Below are 18,886 nucleotides of genomic sequence, written 5' to 3'. Positions count from 1 at the left end.
TGTTCCAGAGGCCATATGCATGTGATGAAATGTGAAGGACTATATTCCTTTGCTGTCTGGTTATTTCAAAATTATGTGACTGTTTAACATAAAGAGGAAAATATTGCTTTGGAGTTTACTAAATATATAGATTTAAAATATGAGAAGAAGAGGCAGTGCTTGGGGCTGCACGGCATTATGGGAAATGGATCAGTGTTTATCCTAAGGCGGAGAAAAGTCGAAGGCTTGCTTCCTAACTCTGCGAGCAGGCATTAAAATAACTGTGTAAAGAGGCAGAGGAAAAGCGTAGCCAGGAGAGTTAAAATATATTAACTGGCTTCTAGAGAGATGGAAGGAGCAGAAAAGCAAGAGGCAAAAATAAGAAAGAAAGAAAAGAGAAAGAAGAAACCAGGCAGCAGCCACGTAGCAGCCACGGCAGCAGCTCCAGTAGTTACAGAAGGATGGACTTCTCTATAAAGGTTGGATTGTCGGGCTGGAGGGCTCAGGATGTGGGTCAGGTTGGGCGCTTGCCTGGCATTCATGAGGCTCTTGAATCAATGCCCAGAGGTGTCAAAATATTAAACAAACAGATAAAAGTTAAAAGGGAAATGCTACTTTATAGTGTAAGAGATTATATTTTCAAGATTCCTTTTTTATTATTTTCATTTATGTGGGGGGTCATGCTATGTGTGTGGGGTGCAGTGTGAGAATGTGTCCTCTAAGGCCAGATGAGGCCATTAGATCTCCTCTTCTGGAACTGGAATTGCAGGTGGTTGAGAGCCCCTCAATTTGAGCTCTGGGCACAAGCTCGGGTCTTCCATAAGAGCAGTCCAGGCTCTTTATGGCTGAGTTATCTTTCCAACCTTCAGGCCGTATTTTCAACAAAGTTTGGAGAAAAGAAGGCAAAAATGCCAATAATGAACAAAAGAGTAATCTACAGTAAATTAAAATTAATTACTCGATATCAGACAAAACAGATTTTAGAAAATATAGAGACAAAGGGTCAGTTCATCAATAAGACATACAAACCATAAATGTATATACCCCTCTCAGAAGCACTTGAAATATAAGCCCAAACAGTTTATAAAAAAATAAAACATAAACTGAGAGTTAAAAAGAAATATAGGAATCTGCAATCACAATGGGACATTCTGTCCAGCCTCTTTCCTGATCGATAGAACAAGCAGCCGAGACAGGAGCAGGGAATTACTCACTCCCATCCACATGGCCCCATGGCTCCCACAGGACACTCGTGGTTCCTTCAAACTGCGTCATCTTAGGCGCACGTGGAACATTTGCCCATGCAGTTGCTATGTTTCGCCAAAATAAGATTTTTTTTTTTTTTTTTTTTTTTTGGTTTTTCAAGACAGGGTTTCTCTGTGGCTTTGGAGCCTGTCCTGGAACTAGCTCTACAGACCAGGCTGGTCTCGAACTCACAGAGATCCACCTGCCTCTGCCTCCCGAGTGCTGGGATTAAAGGCGTGCGCCACCATCGCCCGGCTCAAAATAAGATTTTAATAAATTTCGAGACGTTGAAACGGTATTGAATGTTCTCTAATCACAGTAGAATTAAATTAAAAATGGTGCCAGAAAGATATCTAGGAAAATCTTCTGCCTGCCAGACATTCGGCAATTAGACAACACACTTTGGAATAGCCTGTGGGTCAAATAAAATAAAAAAGTTAGAAATATTTCACATTGATAGTGAACATTCAAAATCCTCTTATGTGTCATCTTACTTGGATGATTTTAGGGAATGAAAATTCAAAACCATTTATTTTAGGCAAGGTGCTGCCGAGAAACCTGATCACTGGACAGATAGATGGATAGGTAGGTAGGCTGATAGGAAATAGATACACATAGGTAACTGATGATAGGTAAATAGATACAGATAGATGAATAGATAGATATGATAGATGGATGGATGCATGATAGACAGACAGATGATAGGTAGATAGAGATGGATAGATGAGACAAACCAACAGGTAGATAGTACCTGTTGCAAGTTGAAAGATAGATAGGCATCTAGATAGATAGACATCTAGGTAGTAGGTGTAGTTGATAAATGATATCATCTATCATCATAGATAGATGATAGGTTAATTAATAGAGAGGTGATAAATAAAAGATAAGTAGAGCAGATGGTAATTTAGTTCAAGTTCAAGGGGCTGAGGACCCAAATGCTGTCTGAGGAAACAGGTTTTCCAGCTCAAAGGAGGCTGTGTGCACCTCTGCCTTTCAGTCCGGTTCAGAGGCTCTGCGGTGTGGGTGATACCCCAGCCACACTGGTGAAAGTGCATCCTCACTCAGCTCACTCGTTCAACTGCTGGTTTCTTCCAGAAGCACCCTCACAGACACTCAAGGAATCCTTGTCCTAGCTGTCTGTGGTCAGCCACCAAAACTGTGCAGCCCAGCTCGTAACCTCCTAGGAGTCCTTTAGACAGACGAGCAGAATGAAGGAATCACTGAATATAAGACTAGAACTCAACACTGTAGGAAGCAGAGAAAAAGGAGCTAGACTGATTCAAACTTAAATTATCTTTTTACTTTAATTTTGTTTTCATACTTATGCGTATGCCACAGAACATGTGTAGAGGTCAGAGGACAACCTGTGGGGATTGGTTCTCTCCTTCCACACGTGGATTCCAGTGATCATTCTTAGATTGCCAAGCTCGACAGCAATGCCCTTACCCACTGAGCTGTCCTCAGCCCCCCAGATATATTTATTAATCATTTTTCTGCATATGGACACATGCCTGTAAGTATGCACCGTGTGCGTGCCCGATGCCCGAGGAGGCTGGAGAGAGGCCATGGATCCTTCGCACTGGAGGTAGACAGCTGAGAGCACCTTGTGAGTTCTAGGACCCGATTGGTTGCTCTCCAGCCCCAAAATTTCATTATTTAAAAAGATAAGTATTATCAAGAGAAGTCAGAGGGTATGTTAAATTACTCTAGAGCAAAATTTAAAAATCGGAAGATTTCATGAAAAGCACGACTTACCCCAGCGCTGATGAAATGAGATGGAAAGTCTGAATGCCAGCTCACACTCGTCCCTCACAAAATAGTTGGCCTGAACTCTGCAAAGCAATCAAAGTCCGGTAATCCAAAGCAGGGCTAAAAAGAAAGTCCATAATTCAAAATGAGGGATATGAAAATAAAATCAGTCATGTGATCCTAGTTTAGACACAGAATGTAGGGAAAGGGGAGAACACTTTGACATCTGGTGACATCTGAATTATTTTGCAGTAGTTATTTTTTTTCTGGTGTTAATTTCCTTCATTTTGATAAGTATACTTTGGGTTATTAAATTATATGCCTCTGTTTGGAAATGTAGCCATGAAGTATTTAGCAGCAAACTGGCATAGCGTGTTCAGTTACCAGCCTGATCTCAAGCACACACCCATGTGTGCCTGCACGCATGCACGCACACACTTGCGAGGTGGGCTGTGGGGGCAGACCAGGAAGTTATAAGAAGCCACCTCAGGAGCCCTTCCTGAGCAGGAGTTCTTGGTGGGCCTTGAGGTCCTTTTTGCGACTCTCTGTGAATCTGAAATCCCAGTCCTTGGACTCTGTGAGCAGCATCCGCCTTATCCCAGACAATGCAGATCGGGACAAGTGGGCTGCAATCTCTGAGCCTTTGGCTACACTGGGTCTCATGCAAAGGTTGGTTTCAGGCTCTTTAGGGGGAAGTTTCACAGCGTAATCACAGTTAGCAACTACTTGTATTGTCTCACGTCCCCTTCTTACTTCTTGTCAAACTGTCTCTCTACATCTGTAAAAATTATGAATAGCTGGCTTAGCCCTGATGCCAGACTTGCAGAGTCGGGTTACAGGTTCCTGGGATGAGAGGAGAGTGCAGAAAGATTACTGTAATAGGGATGTAGAGGTGTTGTTTGCAGAACCTGAGGCTAGGACTCCTTCTGACTCTGTTGGGAGGAGTTTCTTCAGCACAGACTCAGAGCGCAGAATTGTCACGGAGGGGAGGCTGAATGAGGTCCATGAAAGGCTGGGACAGGCTACTCTCCTGCCTTCTCTCACCTGTGCCAGCAAGCCTAAATGGTTGGCATCACTGGGTACCTGTTCACACCAGCATCTTGTTTATGTTTGTGTCGTCTTGCAGTCAGGTCTCCTTTTTATCAAAATCTTGAAATGAAGCCCAGACAAAGCCCTTAGCAGTTCTAAATCCCACTTTTGCAAGTGCGCGATCCCTGGGAGGGTGAATTATATCGTACGAGGAGGTGGAGCTGGAGGTCTAGCTCCTGTTCTGTGCTGTGACCTGCTCAGAGAGCAGCTCAGGTGAGAGCGGTTTGGATTTAGGGCTGGCCCTAGATGGGATGGCTGGTGTCTTTGTGAGAGGCGTGTGAAACCAGACAGGCATACTGGAAGATGGAACAAAGACTTCAAGAGAGGGACTGCCTTTTCTGGAGCGTTCCAATGGTGCCGCTCTGCTGACCTGGGATTTTAGGCTTCAGGCACCTGGATTGAGGGGGGAATAGATGTGTGCCATGTTCAGCCCCCCATCGCTGCTGCATCCCGGGAAACCAGAGCCCATAGGTTCCCATGGCCATTCCTCCTGATGATGGAGAGTCTATCCAGGGAGCTATGGCAGCTCTCCAATGCAGCTGGTTCAGCTGGTGCAGTGGGCTCCTCAATCTGCCGCCCTGGGGCCATGTCTGTCCATCTACGAGAGGCTTCCTCGGGTCCTCCGAAGGTGACAGAGCTGTCTCTCCCTGCATACACCCCACCAGAGCAGCAGAAAGGGATGTGTGTGCAATTAGCAGCTTTGGGAAATCCCCGGGGAAGTGAAGATACAATCCAGGTTTAAATCAGCCCCCGACTCAATCCCGGGAGTTATCGGAATGAAATTTACCTTCGTGAAAGGAGGCACTCAACCACTTTCCGCTTCCAGCCTGTCTGCATTCGTAAACATCTTTATTTTGTTTTCATATTAGACAGGGAAATCGTTTAAAATTTAATTTCAGTGGCTTGAGATACCAGGGCTGTTCGTCTTGCCCATTGTTTTCTGGGAAAAGATTAGGATCGTCTTGCCAAAAGGAAAAATAAGCTTAATAAATAATGAATACAGAACAAATTACTAATGCTTAAATTTTCATACTTCTATGAATATTTAAGCAAATAGTGAAAGGTTCTCCCGCCTTGCCATAATAAGGCTGTCAGGGAGACACCTTCTTCCCAGGACCCTCATGATGCCATTGTTTCAGATGGACACAGGAGCCCCTTCCATTTTCCAGTCCATTGGAGAGAAGATTGATAGGCAGAGCATCCCTCCAGTACCGCCCAGGTGCTTTCCAGAGGCCTGGTGTCAGCTCCTCGGAAGTCCCCTGCCTGGCTTGGAGCTGATGTGCCAGGCACTTGTCTGTGACAGGGCCACCTCAAGTGACATTAGCTAAGGAGGTATGAACACAGAGTATCTGCCTCGGTATGTGTATACAAAGAAGTGGAAACCTCACATGCGCCAGAACACATATGTGCACACAAATGCTCACACCCCCACACTCATATTACATACCACACGGCACAAGTACTCCACACTCATAGCCCCTAAACATGCCTATAGTTATACACTCGTGTTCATGTATCCCAGTGTACATGGACTCATTCACGCACGTGGGACCCACCCACCTACTCACATGCACGCATACACACACTTACGCGCACTGGTATGCAGTCACACCCACAAGGTATGCACTTCCTTACACTTGTGTGCACCACATCCACATTTGCTTAGTTTCATTTCCTTTGCTGTTGACAGAAGCAACTTGAGGGAGAAAAGGTTAAATGAACCCAAACAGGCTCACATTTCTGGGTCACCATCTGCTATGTGGAAAGCCAAGGTGGCAGAGACGTGAAGCAGCTGGTCCTGCCACTCTGACAATCAAGAGCGGAGAGTAGCGAATGAATACATACATGCATGCTGGGGCTCGGTTCACTCACTCCTTTCTTCCATAGTCCGGGATCTTCTTCCTAGGGATTGGTGCCACCCACAGTAGATGGGTCTTCCCATCTCAGTTCATACAATCAAGATATGCCCACAGATGTGCCCTTAAGCCAACGTGATCTAGACAATTCCTCATTGAGATTCCCTTACCAGAGATTCTAGGTTGCATCAGGTGACAACTGAAACTGTCCATCACATTCACATGCATGGTCACATATACTCATACATGGCCAGCACCCACATGTTCACAAAGTTGCATACACACATGCTCACATTTGTGCATGCGCGCTCACACATATACGCACACACAACATGCATACTCATACACAGAATACATGTACCTATACTTGCATAGGCATGCTTACACGTATTTGCTCACATACATGCCAACATACTCAGGAGAAGGGGCGATACAGAAGGACTCTCAAAGCAAAGCCAAGGATGGGGGAGCTTTGCCTAAACACCGTCCTTAAGGCCCTGGTTTTGGTTGTGCAGGAAGTGTGACGTTTCTGGCATGCTATCATTTCAGCCTTTTGTTCTTCCTCAAGCCCATAGAGATGGAACTAAAGCCAACCTCAGTCAAAACATTTCCAGATTTCCCAAGACATTCACTGATATCACTAACTAGCACAACCGTCTTTTCTACCCTTTTAAAGGCTTAAGCATGAAAGTCCTAGATTCGAGCCGTGGGCTGGTCCTTGACACTTCTCCCCATCCTCTGGGAAGCACGGGTTCTGGTTGGCTTTGCTCTTGCTTGTAGACACCGATAACGTCACTGCTAGACCCACGTCTGGACGCATGAGCGAGGACTTTACTTTAGGGGTGCGTGTGGTGTACCAAGGAGTGTGGCTCCGGCCCAGGGCCTCCAGACCTGCACGAAGGAGCAGAGTTCCCTTGGCAAGACATTGTCCTCAGCATCCGGCACACGCCTGACCCTTGCCTGCAGCAGGAGGCAGTGTTGTTAATGGTAATGATGCTAACGATGTAGGGAACCGAACCCCAGTGAGCTCTTGGAGGCCTTGCTGCCTATGAGAAAAGTCTGGGGGCCCAGACTGGATGATTAGATGGGAACTCCTTCTACTAAGAATGGGGATATCCATGTGACAGGACCTGTAAGAAAGGAACTGTGTGTCAGGAGCTCCCATCCCCCACCTAGCCCCACTCCCAACTCTAGGTACATTCTGCTCATGCCCTCTTCATCCCATATAGCAGCCCCGTGAGAGACATAGATGAACTGTGTGGCTGTACCCCTAGGACACGTGTGGCTACAGTCAGATGGTGCATTACCCAGTCCCTCCTGGCTTTGGGTCAGGCATGGCTTCACCTGACCCCATGATCACTAAGCAGGGAGGTTCTGACTCAGACTATTCACAATGCAAATTAGAAATACCCACTTCACTCAGCCTAGCCTTGAGAAGCCACTAGCTCTATAGGGAGGGGTGCTGTGGAACAATGTCTGTATCCTGTCAATCATATTTTAAATAAATGCTGATTGGCCAGTAACCAGGCAGGAAGTATAGGCAGGACAACCAGACAGGAAGTAGAGCTGAGTCAAGGAGAACAGGAGAATTCTGGGAAGAAGGAAGTCCTAGTATGCAGTCATGACCCAGCCACAATAGAAACAGGATGTGACTGCGTTGCCAAAAAAGGTACCAAGCCATGTGGCTAACATAGACAAGAATAATGGGCTAATAGAAGTTATAAGCGTTAATAAGAAGCCTGAGCTAATGGGCCAATCAGTTTATAACTAATGTAGATTTCTGTGTGATTTCTTTGGGACTTAACAATTGTGGGAACCAGAAGGACAGAAATCTCAGACACAGGGGAGGTCACCTTGATTTTCACTTCTTCTGAGAACCTAACTGATCCAGGTCTTGCCTGAGATGAGAGCCTGGGACCACAGATGGGATCATCCCTTGGGAAGGCAACCTGTGTCTCCAGTCTAGTGGGAAGCATCCTTCCAGAAGCAAGCCCCACAGAAAGCTTCATCTGGCTAGACAGGAAGAGCGTGCTGCGTGCCCACTTGGGGCATGTTGTCAAAGAGACTCAGGCCATGTGTATAGTATCCACCCACATCAGGACACCTTCAGGGTATTTTAGCAAAAGCAGCACACAGGGGTTGGGGAGGCAGCACCAAGGTACCAGAGCCTAGGCTGGCATAAGCAGAAGCCCCAGGGACCACTGTTCACAAAGGTGTTCTTAGTGGGTCATGACAACCTGGCCACCACCTCCTGAGGCTTCCTGCAGATCAGTACTGTAGTCCTGCCTCTCCCATCCCAAACACCCATTCTGTCATGGCTGCTCCTAAGGTTGCCCAGCCTCTGTCAGCACCTGCCAGCTTATCCACTTCAGCCTGCAGGGGGTCCAGCAGTGGCCCCAAAGCCATCTCAGGAGTCACCTGTCTACCGTGCCATACCTGGGTGGACCCTCCACACTCTAGAGTCCCAAGAGAGGCATGATCCACCCCTACTGGGTGTTCCAAGTCTTCATGGGTACCACCACACATTTGACCACCATTCCTTGGAGAGTCACCCTGAGTTCCATAGGAAGCCCCCTCTCCACGAGGCAGATGACTCCAATAATGTGGGATGTCCTTCTGTACAGGTGATGCTTTTATTGGTTAGTGAATAAAGCTGTTTTGGTCAATGGCTTAGCAGAGTAAAGTTAGACGGGAAATATAGAGAGTAGGTAGAGTCAAGGAGATGCCATGTAGCTGCTGAAGGAAGAGGACCCAGACCCTTAACTGCAAGCCGCAGCCTCTTGGTGATACACAGATTAATAGAAATGGGTTAATTAAAGATGTAAGAGCTAGTCCCATTCACACCCCTGATCTCACCACCTAAACTTGGGTAGACCTCGGAGGTGATATGAGGGTGAGATCCTTGGATATGGAGGTGTGGATGATGCCAGTCTGCCTTTGTCGCATAACTAGAAGGTTTGAAGGGCAAGATTTCCCTGAGGTCTGAGGATCCAGGGCACACAAAGAAGGTGACTGTCCTCTGAAGAAACAAGCAAGTGGCACAGCTAACCGAGTTGCAAAAGATGCTTCCTTGAAGGGTTTAATTGTCCACTGCTGTTGGAACAGCTATACATTTCTGGTCCCAGTCCCATGATGTCAGACGTAAGGCCAGGGCAGCCCCTAGGCTAGGACATATAAGCTCCAAAGCAGTCTAGCTTCCGCCTCCTCCAGGCTGTGTATTCAAGGAGCACCCTGGGCCAGTCTTACAGGGACAGATTGGCCCCTTGCCATTTTCCCCCAGTGTCCAGTTGAGGTTACGTCCTCAGAAGAAGCCCCTAAGACTCCTTACATATTCTCTGGGGTTGGGAGGAGTGTGAGTACTACAGGACCCTCTCCATCACTTTCCAAGAGGCCCCCGCTGAGGCTGATGGCAACTAAGTGTCTAAGGATTGGCTGTCCCAAGCACGAAAGTTCAGCATGGCCTTTGCTTGCCGGTCATCAGGTGGTGAGGTGATGATCTATACCTCACTTTTAGTCTCTTCCTGCTTAGGGGGTAGAATTATGACATCTTCCTCTCAGATCAGGGCATCCTGTCACAGCCCCCTGGGTCTGCATTTAAACAGCTGCCTGCTGGGCCCTGATGCTAGGAAAATAGGAATTGACCTCAGTTCCTAGGCTGTGAGATCCTGTGCTGGGTGCCCAAGAAGAGCATAAGGCCTGTGGAATTCCTGGAATTCCTCCTGGGATGGCCTGAAGAGCTGGGTGGTAGTTGGTCAGGGTTCTGTCTTCCTGAATGTTAGTCACTAAGAATACCCTGAGCATGGAGGCAACCCACTGGTGCCTCTGGAGTCAGAAGCCCAAGGGGCAAGGCCATCTTGTAGAAAAATATTCCAAGTCCCCCATTTTCAGAGTATCTATTAGACACCAACCCCCATCTCCCACTCATTCAAACCCTGTATATGTCTCATAAACCCAACACAAATGTTTCCCAGGCTAAAGAGACCCTGAAGGGATAAAGGACCCAGCTCCCTGCACTAATGGAAGAACCCCTTGTTATCATCTCAGAAAAGTACCTCTTGGCCCAAACTGGGTCCTATCCTTCCCCTGTAGCTTTCACCCAGTCACTTTTGATAGTGGAACCCAACTGTCAGGTTATGAGCCCATATGGATTCTCCCTGCAGGAAGCAGACCAGTAGCCAGAGGGGAGCACAGGGAAGGGGGAACAGGGCTCCACTGGCATCACCCCCATTCCCCATGATGAGAGTTGGGGACAGCCTCAAGTGACCTGTGCAGACACTGATCTACTATCTCACCTGGCTGCTTCCCCAGGGCGGAAGTGCTATCCTGAAGGTGGCCTTCAACTAGAGATACACACACTTGTGCTTATGTATGCGCGCACCTGTACAAGCACACATGCAAACACACACGTGTACACACACCTGTGCTACATGAGATTGAAAAGCAGCAGCCCCAATCTCGTAGAATCCAGGAAACCTCTAGGAGCACAGTCGTGGCCTCTGAACCCAGCACAATGGCACAGAAACACAGGAAGAGCACATTTCAAAAGCGGGGCTTGAAAGGAAACGGGGGAATGAGCTTCTGTACCAAATCAAATTCCTCAAAGTCCATGCAAGATCAGCAAAGTGCAGGGAAGGAAGGTGGAGCACCACATGGGGTCCTGGAGCAGGAGTCCCCACCTCAGGGTGGTCAGTCAATCCATAATTGAGTCTCTATCATCCTAAAGGAAATGTCATGGAGTGTTTTCAGTTTTGTGTTTTCTATAGATATATTTTAACTAGACCAGATGACGCAGCATTTACATAAACATGCAAATATGGGCTTGAAAGATGCTAAGAACGGAGACAGCCCAGGCTCGGCCTGGCAAAGCAGATGCAGAAACATATTGGAGATGGGAACAACAAAACAGTGTGTGTGAGCTCCACACAGAGATGCAGGAAGAAACCAAACCAGAATACACAAGCCACCATGTGTGTGAGACCTGCAGAGACCAAGAAAGAAACAAGACCAGAATACACAAGCCAGCGTGTGTGAGCCCTGCAGAGACCCAGGAAAGAACAAGACCAGAATACACAAGACAGCATGTGTGAGCCTTACACAGAGAGCGGAGAAAAAATCAGGGCACACTACAGCGGGGTGGTGTGTCTTACACAGAGACTCGGGAAGAATCCAGAGCAGTCCTCACCAGGACAGCGTGTGTGGGAACAGGTTTGTCTTATTCCTCACTCCCGAATCAATTGGTTTGTCCAAGACCTTGGAATCCCTGAACTATGGGAGGGCAGAGGGAGTTTCTTGGAGGACTGAAACCAGGCAGGTCTTTCTGGGGAGACAGAAACGGCCAGATTACCTCAGCTACATTCAATTTTTAAAATTCTGGCTGACAGAAATCAAAGTAAGCAAAATCAAAGAAAATAACACCAAAGCACGAGACATACTTTGAATTAATATCACAAAGTGGTGGTTTCCTTAGCCTTTAAAGTCCCTGACAGTCTTCTCAACTTGCCAGGCACCTAACGGAAATTACCCGTAGAACACAGTGCCCGGCTGACAGAAAAGGACAACAGCCGACATGCAGAGAAAGACGCCCTGGTTAGTGAAAACAAACGCAAGTTGGGACTCCTGTGGGAGCTGAAGAAAACATGTTCTCCATCACACTGGTGATACTCAGTGAATTTGACAGCATCCTGTGTAGATTGGGTGTGAGGCAGCAGCCCCGTTGTTCCTTGTCAGAGGAAATAGAAATCAATACTTCACGGAAGTGGGGGAGCGGTTGAGCCACGGAGACAAAATTTTAGATGCACAGGGGCCTGTGACATGACAACTCTGCAAATTCCTTGACAGACTGACAGACAGAAAGACAAGGTAGCTAGAGGATTAAGGTGCACAAAAGGAAACCAGAAAATGGGTGCAAGGTAAGCCCCACCCACTCCTGTCTCACCTTACCAGACCATGGACTATCTTAAGTAACCTCCCCCCTCCCCTGTGCTTACTCCCCAGGGCCCCTTTCCTGAGTCTCCTGCTTCCACACTTCACCCCTCTGTTGAGATGCTGCAGGCACTAGGACCTCCCCAGCTGCAGCCTCACGTTCCTTTCTATCCTCAGGAGACCCTTAAGCACGCACAAAAATTAAAATGTTAACATCAAATAAAATGTGTATCCCATTTCATTTCTAGGGCCCCAGATGCTAAACCCAAGAGGAAAGGGGGAAGTTCTTACTCCCTTAAAAGAAATGGGAGGCCAGACAAGAAAGGTAAGTTCCTGTTGCTGAAGGTAACACATGCCCTTCAGACACCAGGTCCAGAGGCCCCTGAGCTGGAACTGAACTCACTACCTCCTCCATGAGGACTACCTTTTAGGGTACCAGAAGGCACCATGCAGGCTTCCAAAGGAAAGAAGCAACTAGTGTCCCACCTAGCAGTGAGGCCCATGAACTACAGTGACCAGCACGCTCTGGTAACCCTAAGGGTGCAGTAGGCATGCATACATTGATGGGAACCAATGACTGTCTAGACGGATGTAAGACCTGCTCAACAGGAGGCAAATCACGCCTGGTACTGGAAACCTAGCTAACTACCCAAGGCTATAGGAAAGCCATGGATCTTAGATAACAACCTATAACCACTACTTAACTAAACCAGCAAACTCCCTAACTACTTTCTAAATGTTTGCTTTTATACCCACAGGTAAGTGTAGTCCTTACCCCCCATCAGGGAAACTTCTCTTTGCAACAGACAAAGACCACTACAGAAAACCACCACCAGTTGAAATGCAGAGCTGTGGAGTCCAGTCCCGAGAGATCAATCTACAGAGTGACTCCCACACCTAAGGTGCAGGGGACATGGCGGAAGAGGAGCCAGAAAGATCACAAGAGTCAGGCCAGGAGGTTTGTTTTGAGAGTGTGTCTCCTAGTAAATGTCAGAAGCTACACCCATAGTCTCACAACCATGAATGCATAAACAGGAGCTGAGCAAGACAACATCAATAGACATGGTATGCTGGATGAGGGTGGGATGGGGTACCTCATGAAGCCTCAGCTCTACACAAAGAACTACAGGCAATTAGGGAATGCTGAGAACAGGAGAAATGTAGTCTTCCCCAGAAGAGTATACCAATTGGTTATTTAGAACCAAATAGTCAGCCCCCAAAACTACAAGTAACATTATGCAGGTTGTATTTATGACTCTCTGTGTGTGTGTGTGTGTGTGTGTACATATAAGCATGTAACAACAATTAATGGGGGAGACCATGAATCTGAAATGAACAAGGAGGGGTAAATGAATCTGGAGGGAAGAAAAGGAAGGAGGAAATGATGTGATTATTATGATTTTAAAAATAAAGTAAGTTAAAATGGTTTAAAACAAACAAAAATAGATGAGAGATATGGAGATAACCTGGGGGTCTCTACTGCAGTTCTACCCCAAGGGATGCACGTTTGTAAACATTTTGGGGTGCTATAACCCAGGCGGGAAAGCAGTGCTCCTGAGAGCTAATGCCATTCAACATCCCATTATGCACATGGCATTCTCTAAAGAACTATGCGATCCAGAGTGTCTCCGTGCTGAGCCTAAGAAGCCCTGATCTGAAGTGGCCATAGCTGCAGTGACTGCCACGTGGGCCCTTGGTAAATGATGCTGAGTAGATGGATGTCTGAGGTAGAAGAAAGTGCGAAAGACAGGTGGTGGTGCATCGCCACTTCCGTGGACAAGAACAGAATAGATGTGCACAGGTCACCTGAGCCACGCTGTGACTGGGGGATGCAGAGATGAAGCAAGAAGCACAGAACGACAGTTGCACACTCTCAGATGCAAACACAGGAAGCCAAGTAAAGTCTAAATGTCAGCTAAATAATGAATAAGCCGTTTAGCATTTCCATAGAATCCTTACATATGCTCTCGCGGTACTAAAATATCATCCGTGTGTCACCTGACTGACTGGAATGGAAGTGCAGTGGAAGGTTTCTGTGGCCTGTTTGAACGTATTCCTTTGTGAAGGGGTGCTGACATACCAGAGACAAAAGGGACAAGTCTGGTCAATGAAGAAAGACTCAGGTTGAAATGCAGAAGGTGGTAGAAGCCATAGGACCATTTCCTGGAGATTCTGAGAAGTTTCTAGTGCTAGAGATACCCCAGGTACTCAGGATGCTGGGGTGCCAGGTGTTGGGTGCTGGGGATACTGGATGTCGGGGTTGTTGTGCGCTGGGATGGTGGATACTGGAGACACTGGGATGCTGGAGATGTTGGAAAGTTAGAAGGGGGATGCTGAGATCCTGCGGATGCCGGAATGTTGGTGATATTGGCATGCTGAAGAAATTTGGGGGTTAGGGTTTTAGGGTAGCTGGGGTGCTGGGTTGCCAGGATGTTGTAACACTTCACTGTTTGCAAGGTGGGGTTACAGAGCCCTCCCATGGCCCTCCAGGGAAGTGCAGGAAGCCATGTGCCCAGGGAGGCAATGTCCTTTCTGTCCTGGGCTTGTTCCTTGAGATAGGCAAAGATGGAAGCTAAGTTGTCATTTTCTCCTGCTCTGTGCTCTCCTTACACTTCCTAAAGTCATCAGCGTCCTCTTCCTGGAAGGAACCAGGTAGTATAGGCTTGGTCTGTCCTCTGATCAACACCCAGGGCCTGGTCCCACACATTTGCTCTGGTAACATCTGAGGGTAGGAGGACTGTATCTCTGCTTCCTGGGCAGCAGCAGGTCATATGCATGCTCTTATAGACACACTCAGGAATACTTACATCGCACACTGTATACACTCACCTACTTGTGCTCATACGCATTACTTGCCCAACACTCATAAACAACTCACATATCCACAGTCACACATATCAACACAATCACATTTACACACACATACAACTCGCAGTCATGTTTCTGCACTCACACATGTGCCTTTAACTCACACACTCACATGTACATGTACACTCAGCACACACAGGAGATGACTTGGAGGACCCGCTGACCGCCTGAGCATTCCCTCCACGCCCATCATGACCTCCATGGGACCTCCTCTGGAGCAGGCCATGGATCCGATTTGCACATCTCCTGATGGCCTCTGATCAGACTGTGCCCACTTAGGGTCACTGCAGCCCAGTGTTCGCCCATACTTCATGCTTGAATTCTCATCCCATCATAAAGCAGACTCAGTGGTTCTCAAAGTGAGCACACAGCCAGGAAAAGCCACCACGGGCTGCTGCCTGCAGTGAATAGAGGACTCACTCCCCACGGCGGTTTCTTCCTTGTGTGGGAGATGCAGACCAGCAGCCCACCGATTTCCTCCAGGGGACATTCAGCCGGGGATAAGCTCCAGCCCACCAGTGGAGACATGTGCAGGTAGTGGTTAGCTAGGCAAACCTTAGGCAGTCTGGGTGGGCTGTGTCCGGAGGAAAAGAACCAATGTTTTGGATCAGGAGGCCACCTTTGTGTTCCCCTGGGGGAGTTACTTTTCCCTGTAGACCCTCCCTTCCCAACTTTGGAAACTCCCAGGTAACCGTAGTACCACAGTCTTCTGAGAGTAGCTAGTGTCCCTCCTGCCCTTTCTTGCTATTGCTAGAGTTCCAGGTGCATTTTGGCTGTCCACCTTCTGGGAGTTTTGCTCACCAGCTGGCATGGGCAGGAGAGTCTATGTGTCTGCTCCCTTGGACATATTAAGCTCTGGTAAAATACTGGAACTTCATGGAGTCGGGAAGTTGTAATCGCATTAGATGGGTGTGTAGAAACTCCTGGGGCTCACTCTTTAGAAGCAGAGAACCTTGCAACACTGCCATAGCTTATGGCCCCCATGCCAACTCAACTCCGCCCAAGGTTAACTTATGGGACACCCAGTGGTGTCTAGAGAAGGTGGGAATGTCTCCTTTGTGGAGGAAAACACATCCCACAAAAACTTCAGAAAGCTTGGTTACTATCTTCCTGTTCAATACTGACCTCAGCACTGCCTGAAAGGATGTTAAAGACTTCCTGCTATAGATGGGTGCCAGTGGCACCTGGGCATCTGAGAGGCAGAGAGGAGTATGAGGAACGACTTGAATAAAAACGTGCCGACCCCAGTCCCAGGAAGCCCCACCTCGGAAGAGCCTGACACCAGGGTCTCTGCTGTCAGCCAGGAGTCGCTGCTCTGTCTCCAGCACTTCTGCAGACAAAGGATGGTGGGTGGCACCTGCAAGAAGGGATGTGAGTTTCAGGGGTGACACAAAGAACCCCACAATCTCACGCTCTCGGAGTTAAAAGCTGACCTGAGTGGTCCGTGGCAAAATGAGGCACATGTAGTCAGAAAAAAATATTTTGTGTTGCAGCCTTCATATTTATAGCTACTATGTAGCCAGAGAAGTAAGTTTCAATATCTGATGTGCTTGGATTTGGAAACCGAGATCTTGCTACATAATGCGTGAGCGATGGTTGCTTGGTGGAAGTAAACATCTTTATATTTACTGCAGTGTACACACTGCAGAGAATCTTTATGAATAAGCAAAGACTCATAACGGTGCCGTCTTAGGGATGGAGAGATGGTCAACTTAGAGGGACTTGGGGCTTCTGTCTCTAGGGTGGAATACTGCTCTGGGACCCTTGGGAAAATGTGACATTTAAGTTTCAAAATTGTATCAGCCATACCCAGCTTTATTATACACCCACACATAGATGGTCCATGGCATTCTCCTGCCTCATGAAGCTGCAAAAGAAGCCTATATTCAGTAGCACCCACACTTCAGTATTGGATTCCAATCTCTTCCCTGATTGACCTGTGAAAGACAAATCTTGGATGATACAAGGCAGTAGCTGGAGCCATAACCTCCTCCACATCCTGTAATCATGTGTCCCCCAGACCTCGGTGGCCACCCCAACAGATCTTCATCCTCAGCATCCCACAAGTTCTAGAAAATAAGAAAGTACCTTATAGATGCCCCAGCCTCCCAGTGCAAACCCAGTGTGATTGAAATCTCAGTCTGACCTGCCCAGGGCCCCAGGGAGCTCCAGCCCCACTGCACTCCCTCCAGGTGGGGTTCTCTGCTCCTGGCCCCACTGCACTCCCCCCAGGTGGGGTTCCCCACTCCTGGCCCTACTGCACTCCCCCCAGGTGGGGTTCCCCACTCCTGGCCCCACTGCACTCCCTCCAGGTGGGGTTCCTCTCTGGCTTTGGGTTTTGTTTGGTTCCTTCACAGAGGGAACAAGAACATAAACCAAGATGCTGCCAGCTAAGAGACCAATCCCAACCTCTGAGGTCTGATGACTATGTACCATGTGTGTATACCACCAACACCTTCACCATCAATCCCAGCCAACAGTCAGTCTGAATGTAACACCCTAGCCTCTCAAGCTGAAACTGTCACAGTTCACCAACATACACAGACCACACATGCATACACACTTGGGTCTGGGCCCATTGTCTCCACATTGCCGGAACTCATCATGGTATTGTTGCCTGCCAAGATTCATTTTTTTCTTTAACTTTTATTCTTCTCTCATACATTATACCTCCACTGCAGTTTCTCTTCCTTCTGCTCCTTCCAGTCCCCCCACATCTCCCTTTATTAGGGTCTGAGAAAAAAACCCCAAAGAAGACCAACAACCATGGGGTGGCAAAAAAGTGACCCCCAAAGAAGGTCACAAGCTCCTTTTGAGTGGAGTTTGGGGAATTCCAGAGAGGAGGGATTAATCTGGGGCTGATTGGTGGAAGGTCCCGGTGGTTGGGGACCTTCCAGCAGCAGGGTAGGAAAAGCTATCGTTAGCCTGCAGAAGTCTGGGGGGTGGGATCTGCTAACGTAGCAGAAGGGCTTTTGGGGCCTGCTGATCCAGCAGAAGGGCTTGTGGGGGGGTGCTGGCTGATGGTCACCCATAGGTTGTGGTTTCATGAGACCTGCTTGCTCAGCTCTGTCCCACTCAAGTGAAGTGAAACTAAGGTCTGGTCTCTATCAGGGCTCTGGTCTGCTGCCCCCCCCCCCCCGCCTTTTCACTTTCTCCCCCAGATCAACTCCTCCTTTTCCCCTTATTGCAGAGCAATAGCCCATTGTGTAACTGGCCATCCTGAGGTTTTTGTTGGCTATTTGGGTCGTTTCTACCCTCGGGCTATTATGAATAAAGCAGCCACAAACACTCTCTACAGAACTTCCAAGGATAGATGCGTCCATCCCTCGGGGCAAGCACATGTGAGGAGAATTTCTGGGTCATCAGGCAAGTACATGCCTCAGTTTACCTGGAGCTAATGGTTTCCCCTCGGTTGTCATTTTACATTCCCACCAGCTGTGTGGCAAATGCAGCTGTTTGTCCTCCCTGGCTTCTTGATTTTAGCTGCACTAATGGGTTTGAACGTGGGAGTCATCTCTTGGTGCTTTCTTTTGTGATTAGTGACAACGTCAGCACTCTTTCTGTGCTGGCTGGATAATCATGTATCTCACTTTGCCACGTGTCTGACATCCAAGTCTTTAGCAGCTTTTAAACTTGCTATGATTCATCTGTTGAACTCTTGATCTTGTAAAAGAGATTTTATTGTGAATGTTCTCTCCCAACCTGTGCTCTACCTTTTTATTTTCCTAACAGCCTGTTTCAAAGTTCAGAAGGCTTTGCTTTTGAAGACAAATTTGTCTGTTTCTCTCTTTGTACCTGCTAAGGTCTCACGGGCACATGTGCTGACTCATAGCCCCAGCAGGTGGCGCTATTTTGAGAGGCTCTGGATTCCTTAGAAGGTGGCTCCAGGCTAGAGGAAATAGGTCACTGGAGGCGTGGCCTTGGGGACTGCGGCTCCTTCCTAGGATGCTTTTTTTTTTCTTTTTGGTTTTTCGAGACAGGGTTTCTCTGTGGTTTTGGAGCCTGTCCTGGAACTAGCTCTGGTAGACCAGGCTGGTCTCGAACTCACAGAGATCCGCCTGTCTCTGCCTCCCAAGTCCTGGGATTAAAGGCGTGTGCTACCACCGCCCGGCTCCTAGGATGCTTTTGTCCTTCTGCACGGCACTCCGTTCTAAATGCTTATTTGATCTTCTAGAGCC

The sequence above is a fragment of the Microtus pennsylvanicus genome, chromosome 5, assembly GCF_037038515.1.
Source record: "Microtus pennsylvanicus isolate mMicPen1 chromosome 5, mMicPen1.hap1, whole genome shotgun sequence".
In the NCBI taxonomy this organism is placed as follows: Eukaryota; Metazoa; Chordata; class Mammalia; order Rodentia; family Cricetidae; genus Microtus; species Microtus pennsylvanicus.
The sequence above is the reverse complement of the archived record's forward strand: the minus strand, read 5'-3'. Positions refer to the sequence as shown.